Source organism: Siniperca chuatsi, linkage group LG11, assembly GCF_020085105.1.
Source record: "Siniperca chuatsi isolate FFG_IHB_CAS linkage group LG11, ASM2008510v1, whole genome shotgun sequence".
In the NCBI taxonomy this organism is placed as follows: domain Eukaryota; kingdom Metazoa; phylum Chordata; class Actinopteri; order Centrarchiformes; family Sinipercidae; genus Siniperca; species Siniperca chuatsi.
Window position 1 is genome coordinate 10,529,626 of NC_058052.1, and position 13,996 is coordinate 10,543,621.

General features: G+C 40.4%; 1 long non-coding RNA gene across 2 annotated transcripts in view; it reads right to left on the reverse strand.

The window, feature by feature from the left end:
• LOC122883993 overlaps positions 1 to 13,996 on the reverse strand; it is a 91,612-nt gene that overhangs the window by 76,555 nt on the left and 1,061 nt on the right. The window contains exons 2-3 of one of the 2 annotated variants that reach the window (XR_006379771.1): positions 13,083 to 13,209; positions 5,856 to 6,011 (exon numbers count right to left, since the gene is read on the reverse strand). This is a non-coding gene — a long non-coding RNA (uncharacterized LOC122883993). Of the gene's footprint in view, positions 1 to 5,844; positions 6,012 to 13,082; positions 13,210 to 13,996 lie in introns of both variants that reach the window. The other variant, XR_006379772.1, reaches the window with a different exon arrangement.

Sequence of the window (13,996 nt, forward strand, 5' to 3'; positions counted from 1 at the left end):
AAATACTTTTTTCCCACATAGCATAGTTATTTTTTCTGTTGTTTGTTTATCTATTATTTTCCGCATCATGATTATATGATTATTTTATAATGAATGTGTTAGAAATGTTTACAGCGCAAGGGTAAGTGATGTGAGGAGTTAGAAGGATCTCAGGGTTGCTGTTTTGAAGTTCACTAAAATTTGTGATACTCATGTTGGGATGGTCCCTACTTGAGTGCAATGTTAGAGTAAGAATTTTAAAGCTACATCATAATATCGGAGAAGACAGATTACACGCTGAAAGCACACATTTCACAAACCACAAACATCTAATAATGTCAAATAGCAAACTGGGCATCTCAGAACATGCATGAATGTGTACCTGTTAGAACCACACCAACCAAAAAGTCAATCTTTTCTCTTACATTAAGAATGCCCCATCACATGTGGCAACATCCCCCTCTCTTCTCCCATCACCACCACTAGCCTTCATAAATAATTAAAGATTTAATCCGTGATATTTTCAAAGGTCAGAGACACAACAAAGAGAGAGAAATGCCAGTTCTTCCTCTGCAGGAGCACATTCGGTAATCACTCCACACTGGGTGTATGTTCTCACCTGAAAGCTCTATCAAGTGGGCCAACTGATACGATGATATGTGTGGAGGGGGGTGGAGTGGAGCGAGGAAGAAGAGGTGGGGAGGCCACCATAACCAAACAATGTTGAATCTGCCTTTGTCGAAAAGACACCTCATGAATGATTCATCCTTTTGTCTGGAACTGGGCAGGAGTGGTGTCTAGGGGAGCCGCTGTGTCCCTGAGACCTGAGCTACTGTACTCGGTGACAACCCGGAGAGGACAGCCTCACTTGGCCTGGCCACAAGTTCGTAACAAGAGGCCCACGCGCACTTTCATGAATAACTGTCTGCTTCATGTATTTAATGGATGTGGTCCTGATGGATTTCTTCTCCTGATGCATTATCAATGAGACCCGCTCTCTGCATCACAGCCCCAGCCCAGACAGAAAGGGCTCTATCATCTATTTTCCCTCTTCAGTGCTTCTCTCAACTAAGAACTGATGGAAATTTAAAGAGACGCCTCAAGGTGAAGTGAGGCATCATTGAAGTGGTTTAGGATCCTGTATGTTTTGCAAGTTGAAAGGTGCAAATAATGATTAAGAACAATATCTGCTGCTTATCATCGTGTGCATAATGTATATCATCAAGTACAACTGATTGAAGTAGCATCTGACCTTCTGAATCTTATCCTCTTTCTGTTGTTTCCCTTTCTTTAGTTAGACATATATTGTGCTTAAGTTGCAAAGTTGTCGAACTGAGAGACCATAGTTGGACTCATTGAATATGTAGGAGTTCTAAAGTAGAGACTTTTTATTGAAATCATATTCATATGCCGTCCACTCTGTTAGTGCAGCCGGCTCATCTGTGTGTTCTCTCAGCTCAGAGCTGAAGGTTTTATCTTGTCATGCCACCCTGGCAGTAAAATGTAAGACTTCACTGGAGTAAAAGTTTCCCTACACTTCGATGGTGTTGAAGGTAGCCTTAGTCTCTGTCACACACTCACACTTCATGACACACTTGACTAGTATTCCTTTTGTGCTGTCTCCTCCATAAAGGGGGAAGAGTGGGATGCTGTCAGACAGATATAAGAAGCTGATTGTGTTTATCTTGCAAACAGAGAGTACAAGACTTTGAATTGATTTGATGTTGTTTGTGCCTTTGTAGTCAAACATGGCATCAACAAACCGGTGGAGGTTTTGTTTCAGGGGTATGATGTGTTTTTTTACAAGTTAGGTAATTGTCATCTGCATTACTGCCCGCCTGCCAAACCAGCACCTCTCCTCCACACATTTTCTCACTATTTCATGTACAGCCTCAGTTCACTCTCAAACCCAATTATCTTTCCCATCGTCTTTTAATATTATCATTTCTTTCTGCAAACTTGCTTCTTGCTATTGTCTTCTTCTGTACTTATTTCGAGGTGTTTGTTTTGTTTTTGCCTAGACTATATGGTGGTAGTATACAAGTCTCTCTCTTTCTCCACTTAGTCCTCACCCACGCTTTTTCACTCTGCCTGAGCTTGTTATTTGTCTATCTAGTGTTCTTGAGTGATATCTGATGGTATTAATTAATATAATGTGGGTCACAGTGCCTGTAAGAGCTGAACAGATAAAGAGATAAAAGGTGAGATCAAAATGTGTGTGTGAGAGAGGCAAAGTGTGCGTGTGTGTCTGTGTGCATAATTGCATGCCTCCCTCATCTGATACTCACCTGCTTTGTGTGGGTCTGAGGGGTGTTTACTTGTCAGAGTTTGTGTCTGGTGTCCTTTGTTTGTAGCACCCACTGTTTTTAACCTCCATTCTGCCTTTGAGTTAGTATGTTTCTGTCAGGCAGCAAACCCAGCTTGGCAGGCCCAAAACAGCCAGCCTTTCCATTAAACATTCATGAACCGCAGTGCAGTGGCACCAATGCAGAAGGTCACTCACGAATGATCGGTTTAGTCAGGTATAGCTCTGCGCATCAACACGCCTGCCTATAATAAATAAATACGTTCCCCACAGACCTGCACCTGGTAGCCATTCCTTTCATCATAGAAAAAGAAAATCACATTGTTGCATGCTGTTGCTCCTGAATATGGTATTGAAGCAAATTATATGACACAGCCGAAATAAGCTACTCACTCCGATCCAACACCTGTGTCTTTGAATGATGAGGTCACTGATTGTACCATTAAAGGGGCAATTCAACCAAAACATATTTTTTCTATTACGTCGAATGTGATCTATCTATCTATCTATGATTTTCTGAGGTTTGGAGATATTGACCGTTGCTCACAGTTTGAAGGGACTCAGTGGCAACCAAAGGTCCAAGAACATACTTGTCTTTCCAAATGAAATAAGTCACAGTTTCTTCCTTCTACTCAGGGCTAAACAGCTGGCAGACGTGATTTGCTAAAAAGTAGCAATTAAAATATCACAAAAGGTCTGTGGAGTACCATGAGGAACCATGACATTGCATTTGAAAAGAGACATGCATGTTGACTTTTACTAATTTAATTCTTTGGTGTTTTGAGTGCCAAAAAAAAGGCATTTTACAGTATATAACAAAACTGAGTACACCCCTGTGCAATATCACTAAAATGTTAACAAAATCAAATTCTGTCCAATTAACACAACAAATATTTGTTTTTAGCCAAAGCCTAAGAAGAATGGAGCTAATTAATTTCAAAAACAGAAATGTTTAAAACTATCTTTCATTATTAAACTATAATGAAAGGATGAAAGGTCCATATTTAAGAACCAACTGCAACACGAGTCAGTACACCCTTCATTAGTGAGATTTCATTCTTTCCATTCTTTTGATGACAGATTCGATCCTCCTGGGCGTGTTCTATCGGATTCAAGGGGGGATAGCAGGGGATATACTTGGCCAGGTCATAGTTTTCACTTTCTTCCTCTTTAAAAACTCTTGTGTGATTTTTGCAGTGTGTTTGGGATCATTGTAATGCTGGAAAATCCCTCACCTGCGAAGCTTCTTGAAACTGGGAGTCTTCTTATCATTCAGTGTTTGGGTACACAAACCTGCATTCATGGTGCCATCTATAAATGTCATCTCACCTACACCTTTTGCACTCACACAGCCCCATATCAGCACACTTACACCTCCATGTTTCACGGTCGGCACTATGCAGTCACTGTGGTAGTCCTGGCCAGGTCCGTGCCAAACATGCTAGACCCCATCTGATCCAAACAAATTTATTTTGGTTTCATCTGACCAAAGAATGTGCTGGCAATATTAATCAGGCTTCTTTTCACGTTCTTTGGCGAAATTGAATCTTGCAGTTTTGTGCCGATTTGTGAGGATTTGTGTGGCGTCATTCTTTGAGGACGGCCACTGCACCTTCTGTTACTGCTAGTATGGCTCTTCATATACCTCCTAACCACTGCTGCAACTGTATTTCGGCTTATGATCAGTAGCCTATTGATGCTCTTGTACCCTCTCCCATCTTGATGAAGTCTCACAATCTGGTTTCTTAATTGTTCAGGCAATTACTTACCATGTGGAGCCATGCTGTATGAGATGACACAACCCATAAGGCCAAAATTCAGAAATCAGTGTTTTTTACAATTTCTTTTATAACCTTGTTCATGCAATTTGCCTTACTGGAAATCACAGGTGTAATCACTTTTGTTGCAGAGTTTGTACTGTGGGGCCCGTATTTTCAATATAGTCTATCAAACCTGTTTGCTTTTAATTGTACATAAGATTAATTACACTACACTTAAAACAACTTAAAAAATAATACAATTATTGTAAGATGATACAATTTTGAATCATTTAACATTTTAGTGATATTGCATAGGGGTGTATTCAGTTTTGTACATTGGGATGAAGTACTTTTGATATTACCAGACTCCTCCTAGACACATTGCCAAAGTGCATAATTATGTTCAGCGAATGATGGTGAGTGATGGCTACAGGCATTTAATGAACTGAAAGAGATGACTTTTACAGTGTATGACAAGGAAACAAGGAAAGGTCTGTGTTTGCACTTCTCCCAACCATAGCTCTTTGTTGGTTGCTCCTTTGTTCACACACCTGCAAGACTCAGTGAGTTAAGTAATTATGTAAGCACAAAAATATGGACGTGCACCAGATGCAAATGGTATTGCGCCAGCATCAGCCCTTTGGCTTTGCATCTGCTTGTGTTTAAGGACAGTTCTCTTAAGTACACTGCAGTGGTGCTGTAAAGACAGACAGTTTAAATGGTTATTCACTTTGCATAGTGTCATTGCAGCATTAACCTTATCATTTTATCTTCAGCAATTGCGGGTTGTTTAAAGCACACAGACGTAACTGAGGCCATTAGAGAGTAATCGCAGGGGATCTGATTCAATGGACTGGGAAGGGCTGCTTGAAGGGCCAGCAAAACAAATCACATAACACCTCAATTAACACCAGGGAGGCCTCTGGAGTCCAGTTTCATTCTCAGCAATAAAATCCTCTGAATGTCTCTCTCACTAACACACTGTCTGCATGCAAATAATCTAAATACTGTACATCTGCTGAAATGAGAGCAACAGCAAACTAGAGAGAGAGAGACATATTTACTGTAGATGTATGATCGCAGCTTCAGCAGAGCTAGTTACAGTACAGAACTGAGCCGTCTCTTTCTGACCCCACTCGTCTCACTTGGTTAATGATGAAATGCTGCATCTGGCTCAGAGGGCAGCGAGCTGATAAGTCCACCATGTGGAGCGGTCGATGTCCCCATCACGAGACAAGGACAGTCCCAGAGAGTGCCCACTGTACAGCTCAGGGCCAATTACCCACCTGCTGAATGACTGCAGCTCAGGGGTGTCACTTCATGCTAATACCAGTCCCGTAATTGCTGTTGTTTTCCCAGTTAGAGGGTTATGGATATGAGATCTTAGCAGGTTTTAAAAGCCACTCAAATTACACCACATAACTGGCCGGCTTTGTTCGGATCGTTAGATTCAAGAGCAAGAATTACTGAGAAGGGACACTGCCAACTACTAGTATTAAACAGCCATTAACAGAGACTGGGAATTTTTGGTAGCATATTAATCAAATTATATGGTAAATTAAGCTTAATCATACCTGTTGGAACTTGAAACAGCTATTGTGTAAAATGTTTTATTTGTGTAAAAAAAAAAATTCACTGAATAAAATTAAATCATCTTGTCATCAAACTTAGCCTTTTGATGTGACTACAATTATCAACTGAAACAGCTACAATTTTATTCCACTGTTCTTGTCAGGGAAGACAATAAAAAAAGAGGTCAAGAAAGTGGTAAACACATACAACAGTAGGAAGAGTACTTACTATTTCATTACCTGCTTCGTTATCGCTGTCACTATCTGTTTTTCACACTGGTTAAGCAGCATGCTGGAATAACGCGTCTCCCGTTAATTTCACAGTCAGTTCCAGATGCTGCATCCCGCTCTCCTTCTATTTGCCATTATTTCCCTCAGGACATCACATGAAGGGTTCTGAAAGAAGGGATCAAATCAAGGTCAGAGAAAAATTATAGATGCTGAGATACTCTATGATGACCATTATGACAATCTATGACATTGCTATTATTACGGGAGTGATTCACTGTTGGATAGGTTGTGCAAAAGAGAAACAAAATATCAGGCTTGGTCTCACAGAGTTGCTCTCTGAAATTACCTTGCAAATTAAATGTACAGATGTTCAATAATTAAGGCAGAAGGCTTTGTGTTCAGCGGCACAGTGTGGTACCAATCTTATTGGTACAAGAGCTACATCCAAAAAAGATGTTTTGAGTGGAAATGCATCCTTCATTCGCCTGCCCCTGACTCCAGTGACTAATCACTCAGCTCTATGCTTCAGCTGGCTTTTGCCTCCAAACATATTAGTGAAGATGATGATGAGTGACAGGGACTTTTACATCTCGCCCCAATTAGCGAGCCACCCTTGTTCCCCCTCAACATTTACTATAGGAGGAGGGTTGACACATGCCCATCAGTCACTCACCTCTCCTTTTCCGCCTGCACGCACCCCCCCCCCCCCACCCCGCCTCCAGACACACAGGCCTGTTGCCACCAGTGTCACAGCCAGCTGCCATCATTCTCAATGTCCCTTTTCCCTTTTCAACTGCAGACTGAGACTCAGCACAGCAAAATCAAGAGAGTGTAAAACTAACCACATGCCAGAGTCCAATCAGCCAATCACCCATAGTGATGGTAACATGAGCAGACACACTGCAGGATTTCAGTTTCTCAGGTCTGAGCACAAAACACTCACTAAAATTGTGAGGTTTGGCATTTCAGCTTTTAGCACCAAATCAGGAGCAAGATTTTGAAAAATATCACCTAATGGTGTGGGTTTGTTCTACTGCAGCTGTGACATGAACTACTGTAAAACATTAATTTGTGATGTGATCAGAGGGAGTTGAATGTTTGGGTATTTTCTTGGTGTAGTTGAAATTCAACATTTTTAACCAATTCAAAGTGGTAGACTTACTCCATTCATTAATAGCAGCAAGCCCAATCTCTACTGTGTTTTATTGATATCTCTTTCATAGGGTGAAAGTGGACCATTAACTTCCTTCTTTGCTCTGGGAGTTGTTCTTCTCCTGGACTCTTCCAGAGAGAGAGTACAGAGAGTACTGTAGACACTGGAAAGTCCACAGATGAGCAGAAGCCTCAAAGAACACAGAGGCCTTTAATTTCATGCCTGTGTTAAAAGGCAAAATACAGGTCTATTAGACTATCTGCTGCTTCTAACGGAAATGAGAGGAGCTGGTGTGATTGGCCTTTATTGAGGCCCGCCAGAACGTCACCTGCTGCTACTGTCTTCATCCTACTGATAATACTTTCATCCTGCTCCAGTCTCCTCTCCACATTTCAGAAACTGCAATAATGATTTGATTGCAAGCTTACACCCCCAGTTTGCACTAGCCCTTGCATTTGCACCCAGTTTTAGAAAAATAAGAGGCATGAGTGTCAAGCTCTCACCATGTGTTGCCTCACACAAGCCAGGACAAAACCTGCAGTGCAGTGACAAGGAGCCGAAGCTCTGCATGGCTTGTAAGGCTTATTAACATTCCTCTCCAGCTGAAGCTGGAAGAATAACAACTATTGAATGTGACTTTTAAATACAGTGACTGTGATATTCCCATTTGAGGACTGGCAGCGTGTTGTAAATGAGTGGAACAGCAGTGCGTCGTAATGTGGATTGATACTTTAATAATAACTGTGCTAACTAAGCAGGCTTTATAAAATAAAAGCCCCTTCAGCTATCTGTCACTCTTTTTATTTCTCTTTCACTTTTCATACTAATGCAAATTTGATTGCATGGCAGACCAGCTCAAAGCACAACTGGTCCCACTTTTCTTGTGGACTGACACGCTGATATGCATGGTTGTAAATGAGTGTACATAATGAGTTTTACTATATATGCTTTATCATTGTTTCATATTTTTTGCATATTGTGCACAGTGTCACTTTATTTTCATGTTTTAATCAATTTTTTTGAACACACAATAGTGGTGTGGTGCCAAATAAATAGCCATCCAAATCGTTCTACTGAGAAGGACTGATTATTTCAGTTATTAAGTTTCAAAAGCCATGCATTGATTTACATTGAGTGTTTAATTTACTTTTGGACATCAACATTAAAACAAATCAATATTTCAAACTAAAGGCACTGAGACACCTTTCATCATCAGCCCCTCTCAGCCTGCAACAAAGCTCAATGAAATGTTTTACATCTCAGTCTAATTCATGTCCTTTAAAATGACCTTTTCAACATAAAGGAAGAACAAAGCCCCAGACAACAATAAACTGAAACATATGCCACTAAAATTCAGCGGCGCTCTCAGTCAAATGGCCTTCTACATCAAAACCAGATTGAGCACTTGTTATATTAAATAACTGGAAACAAATGGAAAGTGAAACATCCACATACTCATCGATCATTGATGCTCTAAGCCCTCTATTCTCCTATGTTCCGTTTCCAAGATTGTCTTTATTCTATCTGAAACTACATGTTTTGTTGCTGTACTAACAATGTCTTCCTTGCAAAAGAATCATTGATCAAACTAAAATATGTACAGTACCCGCACACACAAAACACACGCACAAATACAATGCTGAACATCAGTGTTCTAACGAACACCTCCCTCCACATATCCTCATTTATTCCTTTTCTTGACAGCCCAGCTCCTATAAACTCCTTTCCTTTTACAGCAGGAAAATGGCAGTCTGCACCACCTCATCAGCCGTGTGTCCGCAAGACAACATTTTCTCCACCCTATCCTGAACACGGCAAACTCCCATCTATTCTCCCGGACACATTTGCCCAGTGTGACAATGACTTCAGAATGGCCCAGTGTGGGAGGAGACACCATCCGTTAAAATCAGCCCATGTAGGTCCATACATCAACCACCCTGGAGAGGAGCTCACTTGCAGGAGGCCCTGCCTTTTCCTGGCTGTCCAGCCACCTATCTGGATGGCTGACTGACGACATCAAGGAGATTTAGTGCGGCGTCTCAGTGGGCCTGGTCGGGGACAATCCCAGTAGATAGGAAACAGTAATTACAGCTGGGGGGAGGCTCACTGGGAGTCTGGAGCTTTGCAGAGATTCGATGCCATGAGGCCAATAGATTCCTGGGTACCTGGAACAAATGGTTGCTTCAGTTGTCAGAGCAGAAAAAAGAACTACAGATATGGGTAAATTTGACTTCAGAGGAGGCGATTTACTAGTTTAGCTGTCTGCTTAGTGACATAATTCTACCCAGATAGGAATATTAAGACTTTGAGTTCACATTCTGACTTATGTATGAACTATTCAACATTAATAACACTTCAGCAAAGCCCACTTCACTTCAGCTGACTATGCTAATGAACTCAGCTACCTATATTATTCCTGCAGCATATAAATATTTCAAATTCTCTCATGGTATTAACAATCTGCTTTTAGGATCAGCATAGTAAAGTAATGTTTGAAGACAGAGGAGGAGATGACACAGTGGAGAAACAATGGGCGTACAGGAAGATGTTTCCTCTAGCCCTTCAGTGACTCATTCACAATCTCAGGACTTAATTAGGGTCAACACAGACAATAAAGTGGCAACCTGACCTACAGAGAGACAGAGATTTACAGCAGGGTCCACACAGCCTCTGGTGATGTCTGCAGCATCATCCATTTCTAAATCTTCTTGCTTCATCTTCATTTTCCACCATCTCCCCGTTTCACCCGACAACTCTGTCATTCTCCTTCTCTGTCATTCTGCTGCTCCCTCTTACTTTAACCTTCCAAGCCACAATCTCACTTTCTCCCACTCTCTCTATAAATATCTGTCTCTGAGTCTGTCTTTTCTCCCCTCTTCCGCTTGCATCTGAAGAGAACAGGGGAATTTTCCATCCCCTGTAGATGTGAACACCCACTCAAGGTTAGGAGTACTGCAGCTGCAGGATCTAACAGACCAGGGTTTCTACTGTCATACAGGACTAATCGAAGACATTTGTACTGTCCACAGCATTAATAGCCCATGCCGTCAAACAAAAGTCACTTATCTAAAGCTAAATTGAACTTTACAATCTATAAGGTTCTAATACAAAATTATGTTTCAGGCTGTCCCCTATTTCCCCAAAATAATACAGCGAAACACAATTTAAGATTTATATCCTATTTAGCTGAGACATTCTGTATTCTTATCCCCAGCAAAGCAAAAAACAACCATGCAGCCATTCTATACATCAACCTTTTATGATTTTCTCATTTCTCTTGCTGGTCCAAATGGATTGAGCGCTTTGCAGAACTACACATAGCCACGCTTTCAACTCTCCCTCCTGGAAGCTGACACAAACAAACACACAACCGTAACACAACCCATAATATCACGCTCCTGCCATTTCAACATCCAAATGTAAGGAATTTGAGCTTATTCTGCTTATAAGTCTCACATGTAAATGTAAGATAGCACAGTAGATACAACATGCAAAATTCCTCTTTTTAATGTTTTTTCTTAATGCTGTCTGATGTGGGTATTAAAATTAGGTCAGCCAGGCCTGACGAAGAAATTACATGATTTAATGGCACCCCCGGGGGAAGTTTAAATATAGCTCTGCATTACAACTGGCCTCCAACAGTACAGCATGACATGAGATCATCCATAAACACTTAAATCCTGGATGGTTCCCAGTCTAAGCACGAGTATTACAGTGAGCAAATATTACATGTCACTGAAGACCTGTCCATCTGCTTATTCAAATGTATTTGCTTATAATCAAATATTTCATTATAGGGAAAACATAGGTTTAAACATAGGGGTGTAGGAAGTGGGGACGGGGCTGTGTGTGTGATTGTAGACTGAAGTGCTGTCCCTTGTACTGCCACTAGGTGGAGGGACAACACATATCTCTTGTAGGCTACTCATCAAATATGTTTATTCCTGTGATCATTCTTCACTATAAGAATATAGCTACAAGGTGATGTGTGTTTTTAAATTAACAAACAGAAATAAATTCATAAAGTACATAAATTCATAGGACAAATAAATAATTAGTCAAGCTAGCAAAATTGTGAACATAAGTCTATTAAAAAACATGCAAGCAGATAAAATATGGGTTAGTAGTCTTTATGTATTTAAGGAAAGCCCATTTTACATGGCATTCACATGAAAGCAATGTAGATGGAGATGTCCCACTGGGCGCTGTGGGCAGCTTATTCCCTACATATACCGTTTCACCATTCATTTATATTCAAGGTAGGAAATCTCTTTCATGGAGGCTTCAAAATAATTTTCCCCATCACATCTTAAAAAGGAAAACTGCATCTAATAAATCTTAAATGCAGAGAAGAGAAGCCATGGTGAGAAATACAAGGGTCAATCCTGAAGAAATGAAGTCCAATCTTCAGTCGCACGGCAACACTTGAAAGATGCTTGCTGAAGTGTAAAATGGAGATTTTCCCTGCGGCGATGAGGATAATTTTGTGATCCTCCTTAAAGACTGATCAACTTTAGTTAAACTCACGATGACGGTATGTTCAACTGCACGATAAAGTCCAACTAAAAGGTCAGTGCTAGAAACTTTTTTATACTTAATTATGAAATTGCAAATCATAATGGTCTAAATGTGCAAACTGAATAGAAGAATTAACAAAAAAGTCAAAGTAAAAGTGAAGTCAAAATGAACAGTGCTATCCAGATTGATATAGCTAATGAAGCCTGACAGATGTAGGTTACATCTGGTCCCACTGGTAGAAAGCAATCCTGTAGTGAAGGCAGAGAGGCACCAGCCGCTGTGACAGCTCCATTCAAGACTCGAAGCTGTGCTAAGAGGAGGTGAGAGCTGCGGATACCTTTAATTTACTAAGACTGCGGTACGCTGCCCTCCATTCAATCATTCTTTTTGTAACAGTTAGATGCAGGCTGACTAATCTGGATTCATGATATGTCCTTTTCTCTCTGCTTCACTCAAACCGCAATACCCATGATCTCCCAGCACTCTGCTGTCAGCCTTCCTAGTTTACCATCATGCAAGTGTCAGCCTGCGTCTCCCCCTCCCTCCCTGATAAGGGTCTTGAGTTATTAGACAACACCAACCCTCATCAGTTAGTGTGAAGTGAGGGCAGCTCTGAAGTGATGGCACATGACACGTGTCATCCCACAGGGCCTGAGCGCTTTCAGCCAAAACATCACACAATGCATTCAAAGAAGGCTTGATCCTACCAGCTTTGCAATTCAAATGAAGACTTAAGAAATCTAGACACAGGAAATGATGTCTGTCAAATGGTGAATGGTTGTGAAGGATACAGTGTTGCACCTATAGGGATGAATGATTTGTGTTAAAATGACATGGAGATGGAAGATATCAGACAGCCTGTAAAATATCCCATATTGCAGTTCTTCAATCAAATGTGCTCCCCGTCCAAACACACGCCTGCAGACTAACCCAACAGTAAGTAAGGAGAGGGTGTATAGCAGATACTGTTCAAACATGCACCTGCATTCCAAACTCCAAGTTCTCCTTAACATTATCATTTGGACTGTCTGCTTCTCCTGTATTCTGCTTGTGCACGCCCACCAAGAGACAAGCTCTCCAAGAGAGCAACAGGTCACTGTTAACGTGAAAAGAAAAACCCTCATTACACTTACTGTCACGATACAGTGCATATTCTGATTTACTGTGCACCCACAAACTAAGTCCACCACAAGAGTAGGCGTTGACTTTTTACTAACAAACAATCTCTCTCTGTTTGCACAGAAGGAAAAACGTCAACAATGCAAGCAGACCCCAAATTGTCAACAGCCTGCATACATAACTAAGCTTGCAAGGCTATATTGATATGACCTATGTCAATAACAGTGTGTCTGATTTATGACTTCAATAAATCATCAACTCGAAAGCACACTTTCCTGCCATTAAACTGAAAAGTCTCTGTGCTCTGCAAAAACAATGCCACAGTAGCTGTGAGGGGTGTAAAGGTGTAAAGTGGACTGTTACACATTACTGCTTAAAGCTGTAATCTCAAATGGAATCCATTTGGCTGCATCTAGTCAATAAACACTTCTAATTACTTACTGTACCTTTAGGTCCAGCACAGTGAGCATGTGTTCAAGTCCCCACGTTAGTAAGCATCTGCCTTCCTGAGAAGTCTTTAAACCAGATTGAGCCTTGCCACCCTCTCAGCTGAACCTGACCTCTGACCTGTGACTGCATGAAGACAAGTAGCACATTATATTACTGTATATTATTATATAGCTACATTTTCAGCAATTTTATGTCTAATTAGGTGTATATAGCCTTGAATTCATTTCTGTCTCAACTATGTAATCTGAATCTAAGTGCATATGTTTAAACAATCTGTAATGTGACTGTGTAAATTATTATTACTTTGTAATCTGATTACTGTGAGTATCAAACCATGCACACTGCTGCTGATGCATTTCAGTGTGTAGTGCTACTGTATCACCAGAGACTGATAATACTCAAAGAGGCTACAATAAAGGGCATCTGAAAACAAACAACAATATGAACTTTTACTTAAGTAAAAGTACAAATACCTCAATATTAACATACTCAATTTCAAGTTAAAGTCAAACTCTTGGAATAGAAAAAGTACAAAAGTATTATTAGCTAAATGTACTTTCAGTATTATTTGTAAGTCTACTTGTTATGCAGGAAAATGGCCCCTTTGAGTTCTATATTATTATATATTATTTTATTGGATTGTTGATACTGATGCATTAAATTGTAAGTAGCATTTTAGTGTTGTAGCTGGCCGAGTTGCAGGAGATCATTTTAACTATATTATAACTGTTCAGCAATTGTACATCAATGCATCATATTTTAAAAGCTAATAATGTTGTAAAACAATCTCAATCTGCGTAGTAACAAGTAAGTAAAGCTGTCAAATAAAGATAGTGTAGTAAAGAGAACAATTTGCTCTAAAATGTAGGGTAGTAGAAGTATAAAGTAGCATTACAGTAAATGGAATTAC